General features: G+C 34.9%; 16 non-coding genes across 16 annotated transcripts; all 16 read right to left on the minus strand.

Moving 5' to 3' along the window:
* Positions 1–449: 449 nt before the first annotated feature.
* Positions 450–522, minus strand: TRNAT-UGU (transfer RNA threonine (anticodon UGU)). The gene has a single exon. It is a non-coding gene; the product is annotated as a tRNA-Thr (tRNA).
* Positions 523–2,052: 1,530 nt separating this feature from the next.
* Positions 2,053–2,125, minus strand: TRNAT-UGU (transfer RNA threonine (anticodon UGU)). Its single transcript has one exon. It is a non-coding gene; the product is annotated as a tRNA-Thr (tRNA).
* Positions 2,126–3,665: 1,540 nt separating this feature from the next.
* TRNAT-UGU (transfer RNA threonine (anticodon UGU)) lies at positions 3,666–3,738 on the minus strand. Its single transcript has one exon. It is a non-coding gene; the product is annotated as a tRNA-Thr (tRNA).
* A 1,542-nt stretch (positions 3,739–5,280) lies between these two features.
* On the minus strand, positions 5,281–5,353 carry TRNAT-UGU (transfer RNA threonine (anticodon UGU)). The gene has a single exon. It is a non-coding gene; the product is annotated as a tRNA-Thr (tRNA).
* A 1,531-nt stretch (positions 5,354–6,884) lies between these two features.
* Positions 6,885–6,957, minus strand: TRNAT-UGU (transfer RNA threonine (anticodon UGU)). The gene has a single exon. It is a non-coding gene; the product is annotated as a tRNA-Thr (tRNA).
* A 1,530-nt stretch (positions 6,958–8,487) lies between these two features.
* Positions 8,488–8,562, minus strand: TRNAT-UGU (transfer RNA threonine (anticodon UGU)). The gene has a single exon. It is a non-coding gene; the product is annotated as a tRNA-Thr (tRNA).
* Positions 8,563–10,103: 1,541 nt separating this feature from the next.
* Positions 10,104–10,176, minus strand: TRNAT-UGU (transfer RNA threonine (anticodon UGU)). The gene has a single exon. It is a non-coding gene; the product is annotated as a tRNA-Thr (tRNA).
* A 1,532-nt stretch (positions 10,177–11,708) lies between these two features.
* Positions 11,709–11,781, minus strand: TRNAT-UGU (transfer RNA threonine (anticodon UGU)). The gene has a single exon. It is a non-coding gene; the product is annotated as a tRNA-Thr (tRNA).
* A 1,530-nt stretch (positions 11,782–13,311) lies between these two features.
* Positions 13,312–13,386, minus strand: TRNAT-UGU (transfer RNA threonine (anticodon UGU)). The gene has a single exon. It is a non-coding gene; the product is annotated as a tRNA-Thr (tRNA).
* A 1,541-nt stretch (positions 13,387–14,927) lies between these two features.
* Positions 14,928–15,000, minus strand: TRNAT-UGU (transfer RNA threonine (anticodon UGU)). The gene has a single exon. It is a non-coding gene; the product is annotated as a tRNA-Thr (tRNA).
* Positions 15,001–18,157: 3,157 nt separating this feature from the next.
* TRNAT-UGU (transfer RNA threonine (anticodon UGU)) lies at positions 18,158–18,230 on the minus strand. Its single transcript has one exon. It is a non-coding gene; the product is annotated as a tRNA-Thr (tRNA).
* Positions 18,231–19,749: 1,519 nt separating this feature from the next.
* On the minus strand, positions 19,750–19,821 carry TRNAT-UGU (transfer RNA threonine (anticodon UGU)). The gene has a single exon. It is a non-coding gene; the product is annotated as a tRNA-Thr (tRNA).
* A 1,530-nt stretch (positions 19,822–21,351) lies between these two features.
* Positions 21,352–21,424, minus strand: TRNAT-UGU (transfer RNA threonine (anticodon UGU)). The gene has a single exon. It is a non-coding gene; the product is annotated as a tRNA-Thr (tRNA).
* Positions 21,425–22,942: 1,518 nt separating this feature from the next.
* On the minus strand, positions 22,943–23,014 carry TRNAT-UGU (transfer RNA threonine (anticodon UGU)). Its single transcript has one exon. It is a non-coding gene; the product is annotated as a tRNA-Thr (tRNA).
* Positions 23,015–24,544: 1,530 nt separating this feature from the next.
* TRNAT-UGU (transfer RNA threonine (anticodon UGU)) lies at positions 24,545–24,617 on the minus strand. Its single transcript has one exon. It is a non-coding gene; the product is annotated as a tRNA-Thr (tRNA).
* Positions 24,618–26,136: 1,519 nt separating this feature from the next.
* TRNAT-UGU (transfer RNA threonine (anticodon UGU)) lies at positions 26,137–26,208 on the minus strand. Its single transcript has one exon. It is a non-coding gene; the product is annotated as a tRNA-Thr (tRNA).
* Between the last annotated feature and the right edge of the window lie 1,015 nt (positions 26,209–27,223).

A 27,223-nucleotide genomic window follows, 5' to 3' on the forward strand; every position in this document is an offset into this window, starting at 1 on the left:
GTGGTCATTACCTTGAGTATGCTTGCATTTGTACTTTATATATGCTTACATGACCAAAAAAGCCTTATGGCAGCTACAGTTGTCAATTCAAAACTCTTCTGGATCAACTGATGAAGTTGATTCATGCACGGTACAATACAATGTATATACCATTGTTGCTATCTTTAAAGTTTAATTATGGAAAAGCTCTTTCTACAGTTTGTAATGATACTGAAAAATTATGATGGGATTATCAGCATGAACAGAGTCAATACAATAAAATAATTTTAAGACATGCTTTGGAACCAATTTGCAGATTAGACTGAACATCATAACTCTGTATACAAATTGAATATCCAAATGTGTGACCAAATTGAAATGGTTCTCCTCACTTAAAGCTCTTGAGCAGACTATTTCAACATTGGGAGCTGCAATTTATATTTTAGCAGCAGTAACAAGAAAGTAGTACTAGGCCCCAGTGAGATTTGAACTCACGACCCCTGGTTTACAAGACCAGTGCTCTAACCCCTGAGCTATGGAGCCTTGCCTTCAGCACTATGTATGTTCATTCTGCTTAGTGATGGAAAAAAATCTTCTGCAAATTTCAAATCTCTGTTATCATTTTATTGTCGCTTTTTGTCCCAATGTAGACTTTTCACAAAAAAATTCTACAAATTTGCAATATCCTTGATTGAGGCATGTAGTATATAACTTTTTCAGAAAATCAAATAAATGCAAAAATTAGCTGTCTTTGCTTGAATTGAATTATATAGAAAATATTGAAAAGTTGGACATATTTTTAATGGCTCTCCAACTTTGTGTTAGAGTGTCCTGTAGTGAGCTGAAATGATAATACCATGCCTGTCAGCAGAAACAGAACAGGTGTACAACAGGGTGAGAAGTATTAAAAACCTCCTAATGTGTGTGTTTTTGTGCTATCATTAAAGTTAAATTATTGGAAAGCTCTTTCCATAGTTTCATAATAATAGTGAAAAACTTGTTGGAACTATCAGCATGAACAGAATCGGCCCAATAAAATGCAACAAATATGTTTTAGACATGCTCTTGTAACCAATCAGCAGATCAGACTGAACATCATAACTCTGTGTACAAATTGAATATCCAAATGTGTGACCAAATTGAAATGGTTCTCCTCACTTAAAGATATTGCATAGACTATTTTAACATTGGGAAACACTAGGTCCCAGTGAGATTGGACCTCATGACCCCTGGTTTACGAGACCAGTGCTCTAACCCCTGAGAGATGGAGCCACATAAGTAGCCAGAACTGTGACCAATACGGGGTCTGAATTATGGTGGAAAAGAGTTTTCTTCAAATTTCAGTAATCTTATTGGATATTATTAGTTGTAGCTCATTCTCCAAATATACACTTTTAACAAATGACCACTGCTGAAATGCCTGCTTGGGACATGCAGTTAATAACCTATTAAACAATTTAAAGAAACTTTCAGTTTGCTGTTGTATGTTGAATAGGTGTATATATAAAATTGAGGAAATGTTGGTCATGTTTTCCATGCCTCACAAACCTTGTGCTCCTTAGTCTGGAATGCCTTCAAAATGATATGACAGAATGTCTTTATATTGAGATATTTGTGACCAATAGTGGTCATTACCTTGAGTATGCTTGCATTTGTACTTTATATATGCTTACATGACCAAAAAAGCCTTATGGCAGCTACAGTTGTCAATTCAAAACTCTTCTGGATCAACTGATGAAGTTGATTCATGCACGGTACAATACAATGTATATACCATTGTTGCTATCTTTAAAGTTTAATTATGGAAAAGCTCTTTCTACAGTTTGTAATGATACTGAAAAATTATGATGGGATTATCAGCATGAACAGAGTCAATACAATAAAATAATTTTAAGACATGCTTTGGAACCAATTTGCAGATTAGACTGAACATCATAACTCTGTATACAAATTGAATATCCAAATGTGTGACCAAATTGAAATGGTTCTCCTCACTTAAAGCTCTTGAGCAGACTATTTCAACATTGGGAGCTGCAATTTATATTTTAGCAGCAGTAACAAGAAAGTAGTACTAGGCCCCAGTGAGATTTGAACTCACGACCCCTGGTTTACAAGACCAGTGCTCTAACCCCTGAGCTATGGAGCCTTGCCTTCAGCACTATGTATGTTCATTCTGCTTAGTGATGGAAAAAAATCTTCTGCAAATTTCAAATCTCTGTTATCATTTTATTGTCGCTTTTTGTCCCAATGTAGACTTTTCACAAAAAAATTCTACAAATTTGCAATATCCTTGATTGAGGCATGTAGTATATAACTTTTTCAGAAAATCAAATAAATGCAAAAATTAGCTGTCTTTGCTTGAATTGAATTATATAGAAAATATTGAAAAGTTGGACATATTTTTAATGGCTCTCCAACTTTGTGTTAGAGTGTCCTGTAGTGAGCTGAAATGATAATACCATGCCTGTCAGCAGAAACAGAACAGGTGTACAACAGGGTGAGAAGTATTAAAAACCTCCTAATGTGTGTGTTTTTGTGCTATCATTAAAGTTAAATTATTGGAAAGCTCTTTCCATAGTTTCATAATAATAGTGAAAAACTTGTTGGAACTATCAGCATGAACAGAATCGGCCCAATAAAATGCAACAAATATGTTTTAGACATGCTCTTGTAACCAATCAGCAGATCAGACTGAACATCATAACTCTGTGTACAAATTGAATATCCAAATGTGTGACCAAATTGAAATGGTTCTCCTCACTTAAAGATATTGCATAGACTATTTTAACATTGGGAAACACTAGGTCCCAGTGAGATTGGACCTCATGACCCCTGGTTTACGAGACCAGTGCTCTAACCCCTGAGAGATGGAGCCACATAAGTAGCCAGAACTGTGACCAATACGGGGTCTGAATTATGGTGGAAAAGAGTTTTCTTCAAATTTCAGTAATCTTATTGGATATTATTAGTTGTAGCTCATTCTCCAAATATACACTTTTAACAAATGACCACTGCTGAAATGCCTGCTTGGGACATGCAGTTAATAACCTATTAAACAATTTAAAGAAACTTTCAGTTTGCTGTTGTATGTTGAATAGGTGTATATATAAAATTGAGGAAATGTTGGTCATGTTTTCCATGCCTCACAAACCTTGTGCTCCTTAGTCTGGAATGCCTTCAAAATGATATGACAGAATGTCTTTATATTGAGATATTTGTGCCCAATAGTGGTCATTACCTTGAGTATGCTTGCATTTGTACTTTATATATGCTTACATGACCAAAAAAGCCTTCTGGCAGCTACAGTTGTCAATTCAAAACTCTTCTGGATCAACTGATGAAGTTGATTCCTGCACGGTACAATACAGATTAATACAATGTATATACCATTGTTGCTATCTTAAAAGTTTAATTATGGAAAAGCTCTTTCTACAGTTTGTAATGATACTGAAAAATTATGATGGGATTATCAGCATGAACAGAATCAGTACAATAAAATAATTTTAAGACATGCTCTTGGAACCAATTTGCAGATTAGACTGAACATCATAACTCTGTGTACAAATTGAATATCCAAATGTGTGACCAAATTGAAATGGTTCTCCTCACTTAAAGCTCTTGAGCAGACTATTTCAACATTGGGAGCTGCAATTTATATTTTAGCAGCAGTAACAAGAAAGTAGCACAAGCCCCAGTGAGATTTGAACTCACGACCCCTGGTTTACAAGACCAGTGCTCTAACCCCTGAGCTATGGAGCCTTGCTTTCAGCACTGTGTATGTGCATTCTGCATAGTGATGGAAAAAAATCTTCTGCAAATTTCAAATCTCTGTTATCATTTTATTGTCGCTTTTTGTCCAAATGTAGACTTTTCACAAAAAAATTCTACAAATTTGCAATATCCTTGATTGAGGCATGTAGTATATAACTTTTTCAGAAAATCAAATAAATGCAAAAATTAGCTGTCTTTGATTGAATTGAATTATATAGAAAATATTGAAAAAGTTGGACATATTTTTAATGGCTCTCCAACTTTGTGTTAGAGTGTCCTGTAGTGAGCTGAAATGATAATACCATGCCTGTCAGCAGAAACAGAACAGGTGTACAACAGGGTGAGAAGTATTAAAAACCTCCTAATGTGTGTGTTTTTGTGCTATCATTAAAGTTAAATTATTGGAAAGCTCTTACCATAGTTTCATAATAATAGTGAAAAACTTGTTGGAACTATCAGCATGAACAGAATCGGCCCAATAAAATGCAACAAATATGTTTTAGACATGCTCTTGTAACCAATCAGCAGATTAGACTGAACATCATAACTCTGTGTACAAATTGAATATCCAAATGTGTGACCAAATTGAAATGGTTCTCCTCACTTAAAGATATTGCATAGACTATTTTAACATTGGGAAACACTAGGTCCCAGTGAGATTGGACCTCATGACCCCTGGTTTACGAGACCAGTGCTCTAACCCCTGAGAGATGGAGCCACATAAGTAGCCAGAACTGTGACCAATACGGGGTCTGAATTATGGTGGAAAAGAGTTTTCTTCAAATTTCAGTAATCTTATTGGATATTATTAGTTGTAGCTCATTCTCCAAATATACACTTTTAACAAATGACCACTGCTGAAATGCCTGCTTGGGACATGCAGTTAATAACCTATTAAACAATTTAAAGAAACTTTCAGTTTGCTGTTGTATGTTGAATAGGTGTATATATAAAATTGAGGAAATGTTGGTCATGTTTTCCATGCCTCACAAACCTTGTGTTCCTTAGTCTGGAATGCCTTCATAATGATATGACAGAATGTCTTTATATTGAGATATTTGTGACCAATAGTGGTCATTACCGTGAGTATGCTTGCATTTGTACTTTATATATGCTTACATGATTAAAAAAGCCTTCTGGCAGCTACAGTTGTCAATTCAAAACTCTTCTGGATCAACTGATGAAGTTGATTCCTGCACGGTACAATACAGATTAATACAATGTATATACCATTGTTGCTATCTTTAAAGTTTAATTATGGAAAAGCTCTTTCTACAGTTTGTAATGATACTGAAAAATTATGATGGGATTATCAGCATGAACAGAGTCAATACAATAAAATAATTTTAAGACATGCTCTTGGAACCAATTTGCAGATTAGACTGAACATCATAACTCTGTGTACAAATTGAATATCCAAATGTGTGACCAAATTGAAATGGTTCTCCTCACTTAAAGCTCTTGAGCAGACTATTTCAACATTGGGAGCTGCAATTTATATTTTAGCAGCAGTAACAAGGAAGTAGCACTAGGCCCCAGTGAGATTTGAACTCACAAACCCTGGTTTACAAGACCAGTGCTCTAACCCCTGAGCTATGGAGCCTTGCCTTCAGCACTATGTATGTTCATTCTGCTTAGTGATGGAAAAAAATCTTCTGCAAATTTCAAATCTCTGTTATCATTTTATTGTCGCTTTTTGTCCCAATGTAGACTTTTCACAAAAAAATTCTACAAATTTGCAATATCCTTGATTGAGGCATGTAGTATATAACTTTTTCAGAAAATCAAATAAATGCAAAAATTAGCTGTCTTTGCTTGAATTGAATTATATAGAAAATATTGAAAAGTTGGACATATTTTTAATGGCTCTCCAACTTTGTGTTAGAGTGTCCTGTAGTGAGCTGAAATGATAATACCATGCCTGTCAGCAGAAACAGAACAGGTGTACAACAGGGTGAGAAGTATTAAAAACCTCCTAATGTGTGTGTTTTTGTGCTATCATTAAAGTTAAATTATTGGAAAGCTCTTACCATAGTTTCATAATAATAGTGAAAAACTTGTTGGAACTATCAGCATGAACAGAATCGGCCCAATAAAATGCAACAAATATGTTTTAGACATGCTCTTGTAACCAATCAGCAGATTAGACTGAACATCATAACTCTGTGTACAAATTGAATATCCAAATGTGTGACCAAATTGAAATGGTTCTCCTCACTTAAAGATATTGCATAGACTATTTTAACATTGGGAAACACTAGGTCCCAGTGAGATTGGACCTCATGACCCCTGGTTTACGAGACCAGTGCTCTAACCCCTGAGAGATGGAGCCACATAAGTAGCCAGAACTGTGACCAATACGGGGTCTGAATTATGGTGGAAAAGAGTTTTCTTCAAATTTCAGTAATCTTATTGGATATTATTAGTTGTAGCTCATTCTCCAAATATACACTTTTAACAAATGACCACTGCTGAAATGCCTGCTTGGGACATGCAGTTAATAACCTATTAAACAATTTAAAGAAACTTTCAGTTTGCTGTTGTATGTTGAATAGGTGTATATATAAAATTGAGGAAATGTTGGTCATGTTTTCCATGCCTCACAAACCTTGTGCTCCTTAGTCTGGAATGCCTTCAAAATGATATGACAGAATGTCTTTATATTGAGATATTTGTGACCAATAGTGGTCATTACCTTGAGTATGCTTGCATTTGTACTTTATATATGCTTACATGACCAAAAAAGCCTTCTGGCAGCTACAGTTGTCAATTCAAAACTCTTCTGGATCAACTTATGAAGTTGATTCATGCACGGTACAATACAATGTATATACCATTGTTGCTATCTTTAAAGTTTAATTATGGAAAAGCTCTTTCTACAGTTTGTAATGATACTGAAAAATTATGATGGGATTATCAGCATGAACAGAGTCAATACAATAAAATAATTTTAAGACATGCTCTTGGAACCAATTTGCAGATTAGACTGAACATCATAACTCTGTGTACAAATTGAATATCCAAATGTGTGACCAAATTGAAATGGCTCTGCTGACTTAAAGCTCTTGAGCAGACTATTTCAACATTGGGAGCTGCAATTTATATTTTAGCAGCAGTAACAAGGAAGTAGCACTAGGCCCCAGTGAGATTTGAACTCACAACCCCTGGTTTACAAGACCAGTGCTCTAACCCCTGAGCTATGGAACCTTGCCTTCAGCACTATGTATGTTCATTCTGCTTAGTGATGGAAAAAAATCTTCTGCAAATTTCAAATCTCTGTTATCATTTTATTGTCGCTTTTTGTCCCAATGTAGACTTTTCACAAAAAAATTCTACAAATTTGCAATATCCTTGATTGAGGCATGTAGTATATAACTTTTTCAGAAAATCAAATAAATGCAAAAATTAGCTGTCTTTGCTTGAATTGAATTATATAGAAAATATTGAAAAGTTGGACATATTTTTAATGGCTCTCCAACTTTGTGTTAGAGTGTCCTGTAGTGAGCTGAAATGATAATACCATGCCTGTCAGCAGAAACAGAACAGGTGTACAACAGGGTGAGAAGTATTAAAAACCTCCTAATGTGTGTGTTTTTGTGCTATCATTAAAGTTAAATTATTGGAAAGCTCTTACCATAGTTTCATAATAATAGTGAAAAACTTGTTGGAACTATCAGCATGAACAGAATCGGCCCAATAAAATGTAACAAATATGTTTTAGACATGCTCTTGTAACCAATCAGCAGATTAGACTGAACATCATAACTCTGTGTACAAATTGAATATCCAAATGTGTGACCAAATTGAAATGGTTCTCCTCACTTAAAGATATTGCATAGACTATTTTAACATTGGGAAACACTAGGTCCCAGTGAGATTGGACCTCATGACCCCTGGTTTACGAGACCAGTGCTCTAACCCCTGAGAGATGGAGCCACATAAGTAGCCAGAACTGTGACCAATACGGGGTCTGAATTATGGTGGAAAAGAGTTTTCTTCAAATTTCAGTAATCTTATTGGATATTATTAGTTGTAGCTCATTCTCCAAATATACACTTTTAACAAATGACCATGCTGAAATGCCTGCTTGGGACATGCAGTTAATAACCTATTAAACAATTTAAAGAAACTTTTAGTTTGCTGTTGTATGTTGAATAGGTGTATATATAAAATTGAGGAAATGTTGGTCATGTTTTCCATGCCTCACAAACCTTGTGCTCCTTAGTCTGGAATGCCTTCAAAATGATATGACAGAATGTCTTTATATTGAGATATTTGTGACCAATAGTGGTCATTACCTTGAGTATGCTTGCATTTGTACTTTATATATGCTTACATGACCAAAAAAGCCTTCTGGCAGCTACAGTTGTCAATTCAAAACTCTTCTGGATCAACTGATGAAGTTGATTCATGCACGGTACAATACAATGTATATACCATTGTTGCTATCTTTAAAGTTTAATTATGGAAAAGCTCTTTCTACAGTTTGTAATGATACTGAAAAATTATGATGGGATTATCAGCATGAACAGAGTCAATACAATAAAATAATTTTAAGACATGCTCTTGGAACCAATTTGCAGATTAGTCTGAACATCATAACTCTGTGTACAAATTGAATATCCAAATGTGTGACCAAATTGAAATGGTTCTCCTCACTTAAAGCTCTTGAGCAGACTATTTCAACATTGGGAGCTGCAATTTATATTTTAGCAGCAGTAACAAGAAAGTAGCACTAGGCCCCAGTGAGATTTGAACTCACAACCCCTGGTTTACAAGACCAGTGCTCTATAACCCCTGAGCTATGGAGCCTTGCCTTCAGCACTATGTATGTTCATTCTGCTTAGTGATGGAAAAAAATCTTCTGCAAATTTCAAATCTCTGTTATCATTTTATTGTCGCTTTTTGTCCCAATGTAGACTTTTCACAAAAAAATTCTACAAATTTGCAATATCCTTGATTGAGGCATGTAGTATATAACTTTTTCAGAAAATCAAATAAATGCAAAAATTAGCTGTCTTTGCTTGAATTGAATTATATAGAAAATATTGAAAAGTTGGACATATTTTTAATGGCTCTCCAACTTTGTGTTAGAGTGTCCTGTAGTGAGCTGAAATGATAATACCATGCCTGTCAGCAGAAACAGAACATGTGTACAACAGGGTGAGAAGTATTAAAAACCTCCTAATGTGTGTGTTTTTGTGCTATCATTAAAGTTAAATTATTGGAAAGCTCTTACCATAGTTTCATAATAATAGTGAAAAACTTGTTGGAACTATCAGCATGAACAGAATCGGCCCAATAAAATGTAACAAATATGTTTTAGACATGCTCTTGTAACCAATCAGCAGATTAGACTGAACATCATAACTCTGTGTACAAATTGAATATCCAAATGTGTGACCAAATTGAAATGGTTCTCCTCACTTAAAGATATTGCATAGACTATTTTAACATTGGGAAACACTAGGTCCCAGTGAGATTGGACCTCATGACCCCTGGTTTACGAGACCAGTGCTCTAACCCCTGAGAGATGGAGCCACATAAGTAGCCAGAACTGTGACCAATACGGGGTCTGAATTATGGTGGAAAAGAGTTTTCTTCAAATTTCAGTAATCTTATTGGATATTATTAGTTGTAGCTCATTCTCCAAATATACACTTTTAACAAATGACCACTGCTGAAATGCCTGCTTGGGACATGCAGTTAATAACCTATTAAACAATTTAAAGAAACTTTCAGTTTGCTGTTGTATGTTGAATAGGTGTATATATAAAATTGAGGAAATGTTGGTCATGTTTTCCATGCCTCACAAACCTTGTGCTCCTTAGTCTGGAATGCCTTCAAAATGATATGACAGAATGTCTTTATATTGAGATATTTGTGACCAATAGTGGTCATTACCTTGAGTATGCTTGCATTTGTACTTTATATATGCTTACATGACCAAAAAAGCCTTCTGGCAGCTACAGTTGTCAATTCAAAACTCTTCTGGATCAACTGATGAAGTTGATTCCTGCACGGTACAATACAGATTAATACAATGTATATACCATTGTTGCTATCTTAAAAGTTTAATTATGGAAAAGCTCTTTCTACAGTTTGTAATGATACTGAAAAATTATGATGGGATTATCAGCATGAACAGAATCAGTACAATAAAATAATTTTAAGACATGCTCTTGGAACCAATTTGCAGATTAGACTGAACATCATAACTCTGTGTACGAATTGAATATCCAAATGTGTGACCAAATTGAAATGGTTCTCCTCACTTAAAGCTCTTGAGCAGACTATTTCAACATTGGGAGCTGCAATTTATATTTTAGCAGCAGTAACAAGAAAGTAGCACTAGGCCCCAGTAAGATTTGAACTCACGACCCCTGGTTTACAAGACCAGTGCTCTAACCCCTGAGATATGGAGCCTTGCCTTCAGCACTATGTATGTGCATTCTGCATAGTGATGGAAAAAAATCTTCTGCAAATTTCAAATCTCTGTTATCATTTTATTGTCGCTTTTTGTCCCAATGTAGACTTTTCACAAAAAAATTCTACAAATTTTCAATATCCTTGATTGAGGCATGTAGTATATAACTTTTTCAGAAAATCAAATAAATGCAAAAATTAGCTGTCTTTGCTTGAATTGAATTATATAGAAAATATTGAAAAAGTTGGACATATTTTTAATGGCTCTCCAACTTTGTGTTAGAGTGTCCTGTAGTGAGCTGAAATGATAATACCATGCCTGTCAGCAGAAACAGAACAGGTGTACAACAGGGTGAGAAGTATTAAAAACCTCCTAATGTGTGTGTTTTTGTGCTATCATTAAAGTTAAATTATTGGAAAGCTCTTACCATAGTTTCATAATAATAGTGAAAAACTTGTTGGAACTATCAGCATGAACAGAATCGGCCCAATAAAATGCAACAAATATGTTTTAGACATGCTCTTGTAACCAATCAGCAGATTAGACTGAACATCATAACTCTGTGTACAAATTGAATATCCAAATGTGTGACCAAATTGAAATGGTTCTCCTCACTTAAAGATATTGCATAGACTATTTTAACATTGGGAAACACTAGGTCCCAGTGAGATTGGACCTCATGACCCCTGGTTTACGAGACCAGTGCTCTAACCCCTGAGAGATGGAGCCACATAAGTAGCCAGAACTGTGACCAATACGGGGTCTGAATTATGGTGGAAAAGAGTTTTCTTCAAATTTCAGTAATCTTATTGGATATTATTAGTTGTAGCTCATTCTCCAAATATACACTTTTAACAAATGACCACTGCTGAAATGCCTGCTTGGGACATGCAGTTAATAACCTATTAAACAATTTAAAGAAACTTTCAGTTTGCTGTTGTATGTTGAATAGGTGTATATATAAAATTGAGGAAATGTTGGTCATGTTTTCCATGCCTCACAAACCTTGTGCTCCTTAGTCTGGAATGCCTTCAAAATGATATGACAGAATGTCTTTATATTGAGATATTTGTGACCAATAGTGGTCATTACCTTGAGTATGCTTGCATTTGTACTTTATATATGCTTACATGACCAAAAAAGCCTTCTGGCAGCTACAGTTGTCAATTCAAAACTCTTCTGGATCAACTTATGAAGTTGATTCATGCACGGTACAATACAATGTATATACCATTGTTGCTATCTTTAAAGTTTAATTATGGAAAAGCTCTTTCTACAGTTTGTAATGATACTGAAAAATTATGATGGGATTATCAGCATGAACAGAGTCAATACAATAAAATAATTTTAAGACATGCTCTTGGAACCAATTTGCAGATTAGACTGAACATCATAACTCTGTGTACAAATTGAATATCCAAATGTGTGACCAAATTGAAATGGCTCTGCTCACTTAAAGCTCTTGAGCAGACTATTTCAACATTGGGAGCTGCAATTTATATTTTAGCAGCAGTAACAAGGAAGTAGCACTAGGCCCCAGTGAGATTTGAACTCACAACCCCTGGTTTACAAGACCAGTGCTCTAACCCCTGAGCTATGGAGCCTTGCCTTCAGCACTATGTATGTTCATTCTGCTTAGTGATGGAAAAAAATCTTCTGCAAATTTCAAATCTCTGTTATCATTTTATTGTCGCTTTTTGTCCCAATGTAGACTTTTCACAAAAAAATTCTACAAATTTGCAATATCCTTGATTGAGGCATGTAGTATATAACTTTTTCAGAAAATCAAATAAATGCAAAAATTAGCTGTCTTTGCTTGAATTGAATTATATAGAAAATATTGAAAAGTTGGACATATTTTTAATGGCTCTCCAACTTTGTGTTAGAGTGTCCTGTAGTGAGCTGAAATGATAATACCATGCCTGTCAGCAGAAACAGAACAGGTGTACAACAGGGTGAGAAGTATTAAAAACCTCCTAATGTGTGTGTTTTTGTGCTATCATTAAAGTTAAATTATTGGAAAGCTCTTACCATAGTTTCATAATAATAGTGAAAAACTTGTTGGAACTATCAGCATGAACAGAATCGGCCCAATAAAATGTAACAAATATGTTTTAGACATGCTCTTGTAACCAATCAGCAGATTAGACTGAACATCATAACTCTGTGTACAAATTGAATATCCAAATGTGTGACCAAATTGAAATGGTTCTCCTCACTTAAAGATATTGCATAGACTATTTTAACATTGGGAAACACTAGGTCCCAGTGAGATTGGACCTCATGACCCCTGGTTTACGAGACCAGTGCTCTAACCCCTGAGAGATGGAGCCACATAAGTAGCCAGAACTGTGACCAATACGGGGTCTGAATTATGGTGGAAAAGAGTTTTCTTCAAATTTCAGTAATCTTATTGGATATTATTAGTTGTAGCTCATTCTCCAAATATACACTTTTAACAAATGACCATGCTGAAATGCCTGCTTGGGACATGCAGTTAATAACCTATTAAACAATTTAAAGAAACTTTTAGTTTGCTGTTGTATGTTGAATAGGTGTATATATAAAATTGAGGAAATGTTGGTCATGTTTTCCATGCCTCACAAACCTTGTGCTCCTTAGTCTGGAATGCCTTCAAAATGATATGACAGAATGTCTTTATATTGAGATATTTGTGACCAATAGTGGTCATTACCTTGAGTATGCTTGCATTTGTACTTTATATATGCTTACATGACCAAAAAAGCCTTCTGGCAGCTACAGTTGTCAATTCAAAACTCTTCTGGATCAACTGATGAAGTTGATTCATGCACGGTACAATACAATGTATATACCATTGTTGCTATCTTTAAAGTTTAATTATGGAAAAGCTCTTTCTACAGTTTGTAATGATACTGAAAAATTATGATGGGATTATCAGCATGAACAGAGTCAATACAATAAAATAATTTTAAGACATGCTCTTGGAACCAATTTGCAGATTAGTCTGAACATCATAACTCTGTGTACAAATTGAATATCCAAATGTGTGACCAAATTGAAATGGTTCTCCTCACTTAAAGCTCTTGAGCAGACTATTTCAACATTGGGAGCTGCAATTTATATTTTAGCAGCAGTAACAAGAAAGTAGCACTAGGCCCCAGTGAGATTTGAACTCACAACCCCTGGTTTACAAGACCAGTGCTCTATAACCCCTGAGCTATGGAGCCTTGCCTTCAGCACTATGTATGTTCATTCTGCTTAGTGATGGAAAAAAATCTTCTGCAAATTTCAAATCTCTGTTATCATTTTATTGTCGCTTTTTGTCCCAATGTAGACTTTTCACAAAAAAATTCTACAAATTTGCAATATCCTTGATTGAGGCATGTAGTATATAACTTTTTCAGAAAATCAAATAAATGCAAAAATTAGCTGTCTTTGCTTGAATTGAATTATATAGAAAATATTGAAAAGTTGGACATATTTTTAATGGCTCTCCAACTTTGTGTTAGAGTGTCCTGTAGTGAGCTGAAATGATAATACCATGCCTGTCAGCAGAAACAGAACATGTGTACAACAGGGTGAGAAGTATTAAAAACCTCCTAATGTGTGTGTTTTTGTGCTATCATTAAAGTTAAATTATTGGAAAGCTCTTACCATAGTTTCATAATAATAGTGAAAAACTTGTTGGAACTATCAGCATGAACAGAATCGGCCCAATAAAATGTAACAAATATGTTTTAGACATGCTCTTGTAACCAATCAGCAGATTAGACTGAACATCATAACTCTGTGTACAAATTGAATATCCAAATGTGTGACCAAATTGAAATGGTTCTCCTCACTTAAAGATATTGCATAGACTATTTTAACATTGGGAAACACTAGGTCCCAGTGAGATTGGACCTCATGACCCCTGGTTTACGAGACCAGTGCTCTAACCCCTGAGAGATGGAGCCACATAAGTAGCCAGAACTGTGACCAATACGGGGTCTGAATTATGGTGGAAAAGAGTTTTCTTCAAATTTCAGTAATCTTATTGGATATTATTAGTTGTAGCTCATTCTCCAAATATACACTTTTAACAAATGACCACTGCTGAAATGCCTGCTTGGGACATGCAGTTAATAACCTATTAAACAATTTAAAGAAACTTTCAGTTTGCTGTTGTATGTTGAATAGGTGTATATATAAAATTGAGGAAATGTTGGTCATGTTTTCCATGCCTCACAAACCTTGTGCTCCTTAGTCTGGAATGCCTTCAAAATGATATGACAGAATGTCTTTATATTGAGATATTTGTGACCAATAGTGGTCATTACCTTGAGTATGCTTGCATTTGTACTTTATATATGCTTACATGACCAAAAAAGCCTTCTGGCAGCTACAGTTGTCAATTCAAAACTCTTCTGGATCAACTGATGAAGTTGATTCCTGCACGGTACAATACAGATTAATACAATGTATATACCATTGTTGCTATCTTAAAAGTTTAATTATGGAAAAGCTCTTTCTACAGTTTGTAATGATACTGAAAAATTATGATGGGATTATCAGCATGAACAGAATCAGTACAATAAAATAATTTTAAGACATGCTCTTGGAACCAATTTGCAGATTAGACTGAACATCATAACTCTGTGTACGAATTGAATATCCAAATGTGTGACCAAATTGAAATGGTTCTCCTCACTTAAAGCTCTTGAGCAGACTATTTCAACATTGGGAGCTGCAATTTATATTTTAGCAGCAGTAACAAGAAAGTAGCACTAGGCCCCAGTAAGATTTGAACTCACGACCCCTGGTTTACAAGACCAGTGCTCTAACCCCTGAGATATGGAGCCTTGCCTTCAGCACTATGTATGTGCATTCTGCATAGTGATGGAAAAAAATCTTCTGCAAATTTCAAATCTCTGTTATCATTTTATTGTCGCTTTTTGTCCCAATGTAGACTTTTCACAAAAAAATTCTACAAATTTTCAATATCCTTGATTGAGGCATGTAGTATATAACTTTTTCAGAAAATCAAATAAATGCAAAAATTAGCTGTCTTTGCTTGAATTGAATTATATAGAAAATATTGAAAAAGTTGGACATATTTTTAATGGCTCTCCAACTTTGTGTTAGAGTGTCCTGTAGTGAGCTGAAATGATAATACCATGCCTGTCAGCAGAAACAGAACAGGTGTACAACAGGGTGAGAAGTATTAAAAACCTCCTAATGTGTGTGTTTTTGTGCTATCATTAAAGTTAAATTATTGGAAAGCTCTTACCATAGTTTCATAATAATAGTGAAAAACTTGTTGGAACTATCAGCATGAACAGAATCGGCCCAATAAAATGCAACAAATATGTTTTAGACATGCTCTTGTAACCAATCAGCAGATTAGACTGAACATCATAACTCTGTGTACAAATTGAATATCCAAATGTGTGACCAAATTGAAATGGTTCTCCTCACTTAAAGATATAGCATAGACTATTTTAACATTGGGAAACACTAGGTCCCAGTGAGATTGGACCTCATGACCCCTGGTTTACGAGACCAGTGCTCTAACCCCTGAGAGATGGAGCCACATAAGTAGCCAGAACTGTGACCAATACGGGGTCTGAATTATGGTGGAAAAGAGTTTTCTTCAAATTTCAGTAATCTTATTGGATATTATCAGTTGTAGCTCATTCTCCAAATATACACTTTTAACAAATGACCACTGCTGAAATGCCTGCTTGGGACATGCAGTTAATAACCTATTAAACAATTTAAAGAAACTTTCAGTTTGCTGTTGTATGTTGAATAGGTGTATATATAAAATTGAGGAAATGTTGGTCATGTTTTCCATGCCTCACAAACCTTGTGCTCCTTAGTCTGGAATGCCTTCAAAATGATATGACAGAATGTCTTTATATTGAGATATTTGTGACCAATAGTGGTCATTACCTTGAGTATGCTTGCATTTGTACTTTATATATGCTTACATGACCAAAAAAGCCTTCTGGCAGCTACAGTTGTCAATTCAAAACTCTTCTGGATCAACTGATGAAGTTGAATCCTGCACGGTACAATACAGATTAATACAATGTATATACCATTGTTGCTATCTTTAAAGTTTAATTATGGAAAAGCTCTTTCTACAGTTTGTAATGATACTGAAAAATTATGATGGGATTATCAGCATGAACAGAATCAGTACAATAAAATAATTTTAAGACATGCTCTTGGAACCAATTTGCAGATTAGACTGAACATCATAACTCTGTGTACAAATTGAATATCCAAATGTGTGACCAAATTGAAATGGTTCTCCTCACTTAAAGCTCTTGAGCAGACTATTTCAACATTGGGAGCTGCAATTTATATTTTAGCAGCAGTAACAAGAAAGTAGCACTAGGCCCCAGTAAGATTTGAACTCACGACCCCTGGTTTACAAGACCAGTGCTCTAACCCATGAGATATGGAGCCTTGCCTTCAGCACTATGTATGTGCATTCTGCATAGTGATGGAAAAAAATCTTCTGCAAATTTCAAATCTCTGTTATCATTTTATTGTCGCTTTTTGTCCCAATGTAGACTTTTCACAAAAAAATTCTACAAATTTTCAATATCCTTGATTGAGGCATGTAGTATATAACTTTTTCAGAAAATCAAATAAATGCAAAAATTAGCTGTCTTTGCTTGAATTGAATTATATAGAAAATATTGAAAAAGTTGGACATATTTTTAATGGCTCTCCAACTTTGTGTTAGAGTGTCCTGTAGTGAGCTGAAATGATAATACCATGCCTGTCAGCAGAAACAGAACAGGTGTACAACAGGGTGAGAAGTATTAAAAACCTCCTAATGTGTGTGTTTTTGTGCTATCATTAAAGTTAAATTATTGGAAAGCTCTTACCATAGTTTCATAATAATAGTGAAAAACTTGTTGGAACTATCAGCATGAACAGAATCGGCCCAATAAAATGCAACAAATATGTTTTAGACATGCTCTTGTAACCAATCAGCACATTATACTGAACATCATAACTCTGTGTACAAATTGAATATCCAAATGTGTGACCAAATTGAAATGGTTCTCCTCACTTAAAGATATTGCATAGACTATTTTAATATTGGGAAACACTAGGTCCCAGTGAGATTGGACCTCATGACCCCTGGTTTACGAGACCAGTGCTCTAACCCCTGAGAGATGGAGCCACATAAGTAGCCAGAACTGTGACCAATACGGGGTCTGAATTATGGTGGAAAAGAGTTTTCTTCAAATTTCAGTAATCTTATTGGATATTATTAGTTGTAGCTCATTCTCCAAATATACACTTTTAACAAATGACCACTGCTGAAATGCCTGCTTGGGACATGCAGTTAATAACCTATTAAACAATTTAAAGAAACTTTCAGTTTGCTGTTGTATGTTGAATAGGTGTATATATAAAATTGAGGAAATGTTGGTCATGTTTTCCATGCCTCACAAACCTTGTGCTCCTTAGTCTGGAATGCCTTCATAATGATATGACAGAATGTCTTTATATTGAGATATTTGTGACCAATAGTGGTCATTACCTTGAGTATGCTTGCATTTGTACTTTATATATGCTTACATGACCAAAAAAGCCTTCTGGCAGCTACAGTTGTCAATTCAAAACTCTTCTGGATCAACTGATGAAGTTGATTCCTGCACGGTACAATACAGATTAATACAATGTATATACCATTGTTGCTATCTTAAAAGTTTAATTATGGAAAAGCTCTTTCTACAGTTTGTAATGATACTGAAAAATTATGATGGGATTATCAGCATGAACAGAATCAGTACAATAAAATAATTTTAAGACATGCTCTTGGAACCAATTTGCAGATTAGACTGAACATCATAACTCTGTGTACGAATTGAATATCCAAATGTGTGACCAAATTGAAATGGTTCTCCTCACTTAAAGCTCTTGAGCAGACTATTTCAACATTGGGAGCTGCAATTTATATTTTAGCAGCAGTAACAAGAAAGTAGCACTAGGCCCCAGTAAGATTTGAACTCACGACCCCTGGTTTACAAGACCAGTGCTCTAACCCCTGAGATATGGAGCCTTGCCTTCAGCACTATGTATGTGCATTCTGCATAGTGATGGAAAAAAATCTTCTGCAAATTTCAAATCTCTGTTATCATTTTATTGTCGCTTTTTGTCCCAATGTAGACTTTTCACAAAAAAATTCTACAAATTTTCAATATCCTTGATTGAGGCATGTAGTATATAACTTTTTCAGAAAATCAAATAAATGCAAAAATTAGCTGTCTTTGCTTGAATTGAATTATATAGAAAATATTGAAAAAGTTGGACATATTTTTAATGGCTCTCCAACTTTGTGTTAGAGTGTCCTGTAGTGAGCTGAAATGATAATACCATGCCTGTCAGCAGAAACAGAACAGGTGTACAACAGGGTGAGAAGTATTAAAAACCTCCTAATGTGTGTGTTTTTGTGCTATCATTAAAGTTAAATTATTGGAAAGCTCTTACCATAGTTTCATAATAATAGTGAAAAACTTGTTGGAACTATCAGCATGAACAGAATCGGCCCAATAAAATGCAACAAATATGTTTTAGACATGCTCTTGTAACCAATCAGCAGATTAGACTGAACATCATAACTCTGTGTACAAATTGAATATCCAAATGTGTGACCAAATTGAAATGGTTCTCCTCACTTAAAGATATTGCATAGACTATTTTAACATTGGGAAACACTAGGTCCCAGTGAGATTGGACCTCATGACCCCTGGTTTACGAGACCAGTGCTCTAACCCCTGAGAGATGGAGCCACATAAGTAGCCAGAACTGTGACCAATACGGGGTCTGAATTATGGTGGAAAAGAGTTTTCTTCAAATTTCAGTAATCTTATTGGATATTATCAGTTGTAGCTCATTCTCCAAATATACACTTTTAACAAATGACCATGCTGAAATGCCTGCTTGGGACATGCAGTTAATAACCTATTAAACAATTTAAAGAAACTTTCAGTTTGCTGCTGTATGTTGAATAGGTGTATATATAAAATTGAGGAAATGTTGGTCATGTTTTCCATGCCTCACAAACCTTGTGCTCCTTAGTCTGGAATGCCTTCAAAATGATATGACAGAATGTCTTTATATTGAGATATTTGTGACCAATAGTGGTCATTACCTTGAGTATGCTTGCATTTGTACTTTATATATGCTTACATGACCAAAAAAGCCTTCTGGCAGCTACAGTTGTCAATTCAAAACTCTTCTGGATCAACTGATGAAGTTGATTCATGCACGGTACAATACAATGTATATACCATTGTTGCTATCTTTAAAGTTTAATTATGGAAAAGCTCTTTCTACAGTTTGTAATGATACTGAAAAATTATGATGGGATTATCAGCATGAACAGAATCAGTACAATAAAATAATTTTAAGACATGCTCTTGGAACCAATTTGCAGATTAGACTGAACATCATAACTCTGTGTACAAATTGAATATCCAAATTGAAATGGTTCTCCTCACTTAAAGCTCTTGAGCAGACTATTTCAAAATTGGGAGCTGCAATTTATATTTTAGCAGCAGTAACAAGAATGTAACACTAGGCCCCAGTGAGATTTGAACTCACGACCCCTGGTTTACAACACCAGTGCTCTAACCCTGAGCTATGGAGCCTTGCCTTCAGCACTATGTATGTTCATTCTGCTTAGTGATGGAAAAAAATCTTCTGCAAATTTCAAATCTCTGTTATCATTTTATTGTCGCTTTTTGTCCCAATGTAGACTTTTCACAAAAAAATTCTACAAATTTGCAATATCCTTGATTGAGGCATGTAGTATATAACTTTTTCAGAAAATCAAATAAATGCAAAAATTAGCTGTCTTTGCTTGAATTGAATTATATAGAAAATATTGAAAAGTTGGACATATTTTTAATGGCTCTCCAACTTTGTGTTAGAGTGTCCTGTAGTGAGCTGAAATGATAATACCATGCCTGTCAGCAGAAACAGAACAGGTGTACAACAGGGTGAGAAGTATTAAAAACCTCCTAATGTGTGTGTTTTTGTGCTATCATTAAAGTTAAATTATTGGAAAGCTCTTACCATAGTTTCATAATAATAGTGAAAAACTTGTTGGAACTATCAGCATGAACAGAATCGGCCCAATAAAATGTAACAAATATGTTTTAGACATGCTCTTGTAACCAATCAGCAGATTAGACTGAACATCATAACTCTGTGTACAAATTGAATATCCAAATGTGTGACCAAATTGAAATGGTTCTCCTCACTTAAAGATATTGCATAGACTATTTTAACATTGGGAAACACTAGGTCCCAGTGAGATTGGACCTCATGACCCCTGGTTTACGAGACCAGTGCTCTAACCCCTGAGAGATGGAGCCACATAAGTAGCCAGAACTGTGACCAATACGGGGTCTGAATTATGGTGGAAAAGAGTTTTCTTCAAATTTCAGTAATCTTATTGGATATTATTAGTTGTAGCTCATTCTCCAAATATACACTTTTAACAAATGACCATGCTGAAATTCCTGCTTGGGATATGCAGTTAATAACCTATTAAACAATTTAAAGAAACTTTTAGTTTGCTGTTGTATGTTGAATAGGTGTATATATAAAATTGAGGAAATGTTGGTCATGTTTTCCATGCCTCACATACCTTGTGCTCCTTAGTCTGGAATGCCTTAAAAATGATATGACAGAATGTCTTTATATTGAGATATTTGTGACCAATAGTGGTCATTACCTTGAGTATGCTTGCATTTGTACTTTATATATGCTTACATGACCAAAAAAGCCTTCTGGCAGCTACAGTTGTCAATTCAAAACTCTTCTGGATCAACTGATGAAGTTGATTCATGCACGGTACAATACAATGTATATACCATTGTTGCTATCTTTAAAGTTTAATTATGGAAAAGCTCTTTCTACAGTTTGTAATGATACTGAAAAATTATGATGGGATTATCAGCATGAACAGAGTCAATACAATAAAATAATTTTAAGACATGCTCTTGGAACCAATTTGCAGATTAGTCTGAACATCATAACTCTGTGTACAAATTGAATATCCAAATGTGTGACCAAATTGAAATGTTTCTCCTCACTTAAAGCTCTTGAGCAGACTATTTCAACATTGGGAGCTGCAATTTATATTTTAGCAGCAGTAACAAGAAAGTAGCACTAGGCCCCAGTGAGATTTGAACTCACAACCCCTGGTTTACAAGACCAGTGCTCTAACCCCTGAGCTATGGAGCCTTGACTTCAGCACTATGTATGTTCATTCTGCTTAGTGATGGAAAAAAATCTTCTGCAAATTTCAAATCTCTGTTATCATTTTATTGTCGCTTTTTGTCCCAATGTAGACTTTTCACAAAAAAATTCTACAAATTTGCAATATCCTTGATTGAGGCATGTAGTATATAACTTTTTCAGAAAATCAAATAAATGCAAAAATTAGCTGTCTTTGCTTGAATTGAATTATATAGAAAATATTGAAAAGTTGGACATATTTTTAATGGCTCTCCAACTTTGTGTTAGAGTGTCCTGTAGTGAGCTGAAATGATAATACCATGCCTGTCAGCAGAAACAGAACAGGTGTACAACAGGGTGAGAAGTATTAAAAACCTCCTAATGTGTGTGTTTTTGTGCTATCATTAAAGTTAAATTATTGGAAAGCTCTTACCATAGTTTCATAATAATAGTGAAAAACTTGTTGGAACTATCAGCATGAACAGAATCGGCCCAATAAAATGTAACAAATATGTTTTAGACATGCTCTTGTAACCAATCAGCAGATTAGACTGAACATCATAACTCTGTGTACAAATTGAATATCCAAATGTGTGACCAAATTGAAATGGTTCTCCTCACTTAAAGATATTGCATAGACTATTTTAACATTGGGAAACACTAGGTCCCAGTGAGATTGGACCTCATGACCCCTGGTTTACGAGACCAGTGCTCTAACCCCTGAGAGATGGAGCCACATAAGTAGCCAGAACTGTGACCAATACGGGGTCTGAATTATGGTGGAAAAGAGTTTTCTTCAAATTTCAGTAATCTTATTGGATATTATCAGTTGTAGCTCATTCTCCAAATATACACTTTTAACAAATGACCATGCTGAAATGCCTGCTTGGGACATGCAGTTAATAACCTATTAAACAATTTAAAGAAACTTTCAGTTTGCTGCTGTATGTTGAATAGGTGTATATATAAAATTGAGGAAATGTTGGTCATGTTTTCCATGCCTCACAAACCTTGTGCTCCTTAGTCTGGAATGCCTTCAAAATGATATGACAGAATGTCTTTATATTGAGATATTTGTGACCAATAGTGGTCATTACCTTGAGTATGCTTGCATTTGTACTTTATATATGCTTACATGACCAAAAAAGCCTTCTGGCAGCTACAGTTGTCAATTCAAAACTCTTCTGGATCAACTGATGAAGTTGATTCATGCACGGTACAATACAATGTATATACCATTGTTGCTATCTTTAAAGTTTAATTATGGAAAAGCTCTTTCTACAGTTTGTAATGATACTGAAAAATTATGATGGGATTATCAGCATGAACAGAATCAGTACAATAAAATAATTTTAAGACATGCTCTTGGAACCAATTTGCAGATTAGACTGAACATCATAACTCTGTGTACAAATTGAATATCCAAATTGAAATGGTTCTCCTCACTTAAAGCTCTTGAGCAGACTATTTCAAAATTGGGAGCTGCAATTTATATTTTAGCAGCAGTAACAAGAATGTAACACTAGGCCCCAGTGAGATTTGAACTCACGACCCCTGGTTTACATGACCAGTGCTCTAACCCTGAGCTATGGAGCCTTGCCTTCAGCACTATGTATGTTCATTCTGCTTAGTGATGGAAAAAAATCTTCTGCAAATTTCAAATCTCTGTTATCATTTTATTGTCGCTTTTTGTCCCAATGTAGACTTTTCACAAAAAAATTCTACAAATTTGCAATATCCTTGATTGAGGCATGTAGTATATAACTTTTTCAGAAAATCAAATAAATGCAAAAATTAGCTGTCTTTGCTTGAATTGAATTATATAGAAAATATTGAAAAGTTGGACATATTTTTAATGGCTCTCCAACTTTGTGTTAGAGTGTCCTGTAGTGAGCTGAAATGATAATACCATGCCTGTCAGCAGAAACAGAACAGGTGTACAACAGGGTGAGAAGTATTAAAAACCTCCTAATGTGTGTGTTTTTGTGCTATCATTAAAGTTAAATTATTGGAAAGCTCTTACCATAGTTTCATAATAATAGTGAAAAACTTGTTGGAACTATCAGCATGAACAGAATCGGCCCAATAAAATGTAACAAATATGTTTTAGACATGCTCTTGTAACCAATCAGCAGATTAGACTGAACATCATAACTCTGTGTACAAATTGAATATCCAAATGTGTGACCAAATTGAAATGGTTCTCCTCACTTAAAGATATTGCATAGACTATTTTAACATTGGGAAACACTAGGTCCCAGTGAGATTGGACCTCATGACCCCTGGTTTACGAGACCAGTGCTCTAACCCCTGAGAGATGGAGCCACATAAGTAGCCAGAACTGTGACCAATACGGGGTCTGAATTATGGTGGAAAAGAGTTTTCTTCAAATTTCAGTAATCTTATTGGATATTATTAGTTGTAGCTCATTCTCCAAATATACACTTTTAACAAATGACCATGCTGAAATGCCTGCTTGGGACATGCAGTTAATAACCTATTAAACAATTTAAAGAAACTTTTAGTTTGCTGTTGTATGTTGAATAGGTGTATATATAAAATTGAGGAAATGTTGGTCATGTTTTCCATGCCTCACAAACCTTGTGCTCCTTAGTCTGGAATGCCTTAAAAATGATATGACAGAATGTCTTTATATTGAGATATTTGTGACCAATAGTGGTCATTACCTTGAGTATGCTTGCATTTGTACTTTATATATGCTTACATGACCAAAAAAGCCTTCTGGCAGCTACAGTTGTCAATTCAAAACTCTTCTGGATCAACTGATGAAGTTGATTCATGCACGGTACAATACAATGTATATACCATTGTTGCTATCTTTAAAGTTTAATTATGGAAAAGCTCTTTCTACAGTTTGTAATGATACTGAAAAATTATGATGGGATTATCAGCATGAACAGAGTCAATACAATAAAATAATTTTAAGACATGCTCTTGGAACCAATTTGCAGATTAGTCTGAACATCATAACTCTGTGTACAAATTGAATATCCAAATGTGTGACCAAATTGAAATGTTTCTCCTCACTTAAAGCTCTTGAGCAGACTATTTCAACATTGGGAGCTGCAATTTATATTTTAGCAGCAGTAACAAGAAAGTAGCACTAGGCCCCAGTGAGATTTGAACTCACAACCCCTGGTTTACAAGACCAGTGCTCTAACCCCTGAGCTATGGAGCCTTGCCTTCAGCACTATGTATGTTCATTCTGCTTAGTGATGGAAAAAAATCTTCTGCAAATTTCAAATCTCTGTTATCATTTTATTGTCGCTTTTTGTCCCAATGTAGACTTTTCACAAAAAAATTCTACAAATTTGCAATATCCTTGATTGAGGCATGTAGTATATAACTTTTTCAGAAAATCAAATAAATGCAAAAATTAGCTGTCTTTGCTTGAATTGAATTATATAGAAAATATTGAAAAGTTGGACATATTTTTAATGGCTCTCCAACTTTGTGTTAGAGTGTCCTGTAGTGAGCTGAAATGATAATACCATGCCTGTCAGCAGAAACAGAACAGGTGTACAACAGGGTGAGAAGTATTAAAAACCTCCTAATGTGTGTGTTTTTGTGCTATCATTAAAGTTAAATTATTGGAAAGCTCTTACCATAGTTTCATAATAATAGTGAAAAACTTGTTGGAACTATCAGCATGAACAGAATCGGCCCAATAAAATGTAACAAATATGTTTTAGACATGCTCTTGTAACCAATCAGCAGATTAGACTGAACATCATAACTCTGTGTACAAATTGAATATCCAAATGTGTGACCAAATTGAAATGGTTCTCCTCACTTAAAGATATTGCATAGACTATTTTAACATTGGGAAACACTAGGTCCCAGTGAGATTGGACCTCATGACCCCTGGTTTACGAGACCAGTGCTCTAACCCCTGAGAGATGGAGCCACATAAGTAGCCAGAACTGTGACCAATACGGGGTCTGAATTATGGTGGAAAAGAGTTTTCTTCAAATTTCAGTAATCTTATTGGATATTATCAGTTGTAGCTCATTCTCCAAATATACACTTTTAACAAATGACCATGCTGAAATGCCTGCTTGGGACATGCAGTTAATAACCTATTAAACAATTTAAAGAAACTTTCAGTTTGCTGCTGTATGTTGAATAGGTGTATATATAAAATTGAGGAAATGTTGGTCATGTTTTCCATGCCTCACAAACCTTGTGCTCCTTAGTCTGGAATGCCTTCAAAATGATATGACAGAATGTCTTTATATTGAGATATTTGTGACCAATAGTGGTCATTACCTTGAGTATGCTTGCATTTGTACTTTATATATGCTTACATGACCAAAAAAAGCCTTCTGGCAGCTACAGTTGTCAATTCAAAACTCTTCTGGATCAACTGATGAAGTTGATTCATGCACGGTACAATACAATGTATATACCATTGTTGCTATCTTTAAAGTTTAATTATGGAAAAGCTCTTTCTACAGTTTGTAATGATACTGAAAAATTATGATGGGATTATCAGCATGAACAGAATCAGTACAATAAAATAATTTTAAGACATGCTCTTGGAACCAATTTGCAGATTAGACTGAACATCATAACTCTGTGTACAAATTGAATATCCAAATTGAAATGGTTCTCCTCACTTAAAGCTCTTGAGCAGACTATTTCAAAATTGGGAGCTGCAATTTATATTTTAGCAGCAGTAACAAGAATGTAACACTAGGCCCCAGTGAGATTTGAACTCACGACCCCTGGTTTACATGACCAGTGCTCTAACCCTGAGCTATGGAGCCTTGCCTTCAGCACTATGTATGTTCATTCTGCTTAGTGATGGAAAAAAATCTTCTGCAAATTTCAAATCTCTGTTATCATTTTATTGTCGCTTTTTGTCCCAATGTAGACTTTTCACAAAAAAATTCTACAAATTTGCAATATCCTTGATTGAGGCATGTAGTATATAACTTTTTCAGAAAATCAAATAAATGCAAAAATTAGCTGTCTTTGCTTGAATTGAATTATATAGAAAATATTGAAAAGTTGGACATATTTTTAATGGCTCTCCAACTTTGTGTTAGAGTGTCCTGTAGTGAGCTGAAATGATAATACCATGCCTGTCAGCAGAAACAGAACAGGTGTACAACAGGGTGAGAAGTATTAAAAACCTCCTAATGTGTGTGTTTTTGTGCTATCATTAAAGTTAAATTATTGGAAAGCTCTTACCATAGTTTCATAATAATAGTGAAAAACTTGTTGGAACTATCAGCATGAACAGAATCGGCCCAATAAAATGTAACAAATATGTTTTAGACATGCTCTTGTAACCAATCAGCAGATTAGACTGAACATCATAACTCTGTGTACAAATTGAATATCCAAATGTGTGACCAAATTGAAATGGTTCTCCTCACTTAAAGATATTGCATAGACTATTTTAACATTGGGAAACACTAGGTCCCAGTGAGATTGGACCTCATGACCCCTGGTTTACGAGACCAGTGCTCTAACCCCTGAGAGATGGAGCCACATAAGTAGCCAGAACTGTGACCAATACGGGGTCTGAATTATGGTGGAAAAGAGTTTTCTTCAAATTTCAGTAATCTTATTGGATATTATTAGTTGTAGCTCATTCTCCAAATATACACTTTTAACAAATGACCACTGCTGAAATGCCTGCTTGGGACATGCAGTTAATAACCTATTAAACAATTTAAAGAAACTTTCAGTTTGCTGTTGTATGTTGAATAGGTGTATATATAAAATTGAGGAAATGTTGGTCATGTTTTCCATGCCTCACAAACCTTGTGCTCC

The sequence above is a fragment of the Pseudophryne corroboree genome, chromosome 11 (genome assembly GCF_028390025.1).
Source record: "Pseudophryne corroboree isolate aPseCor3 chromosome 11, aPseCor3.hap2, whole genome shotgun sequence".
In the NCBI taxonomy this organism is placed as follows: Eukaryota; Metazoa; Chordata; class Amphibia; order Anura; family Myobatrachidae; genus Pseudophryne; species Pseudophryne corroboree.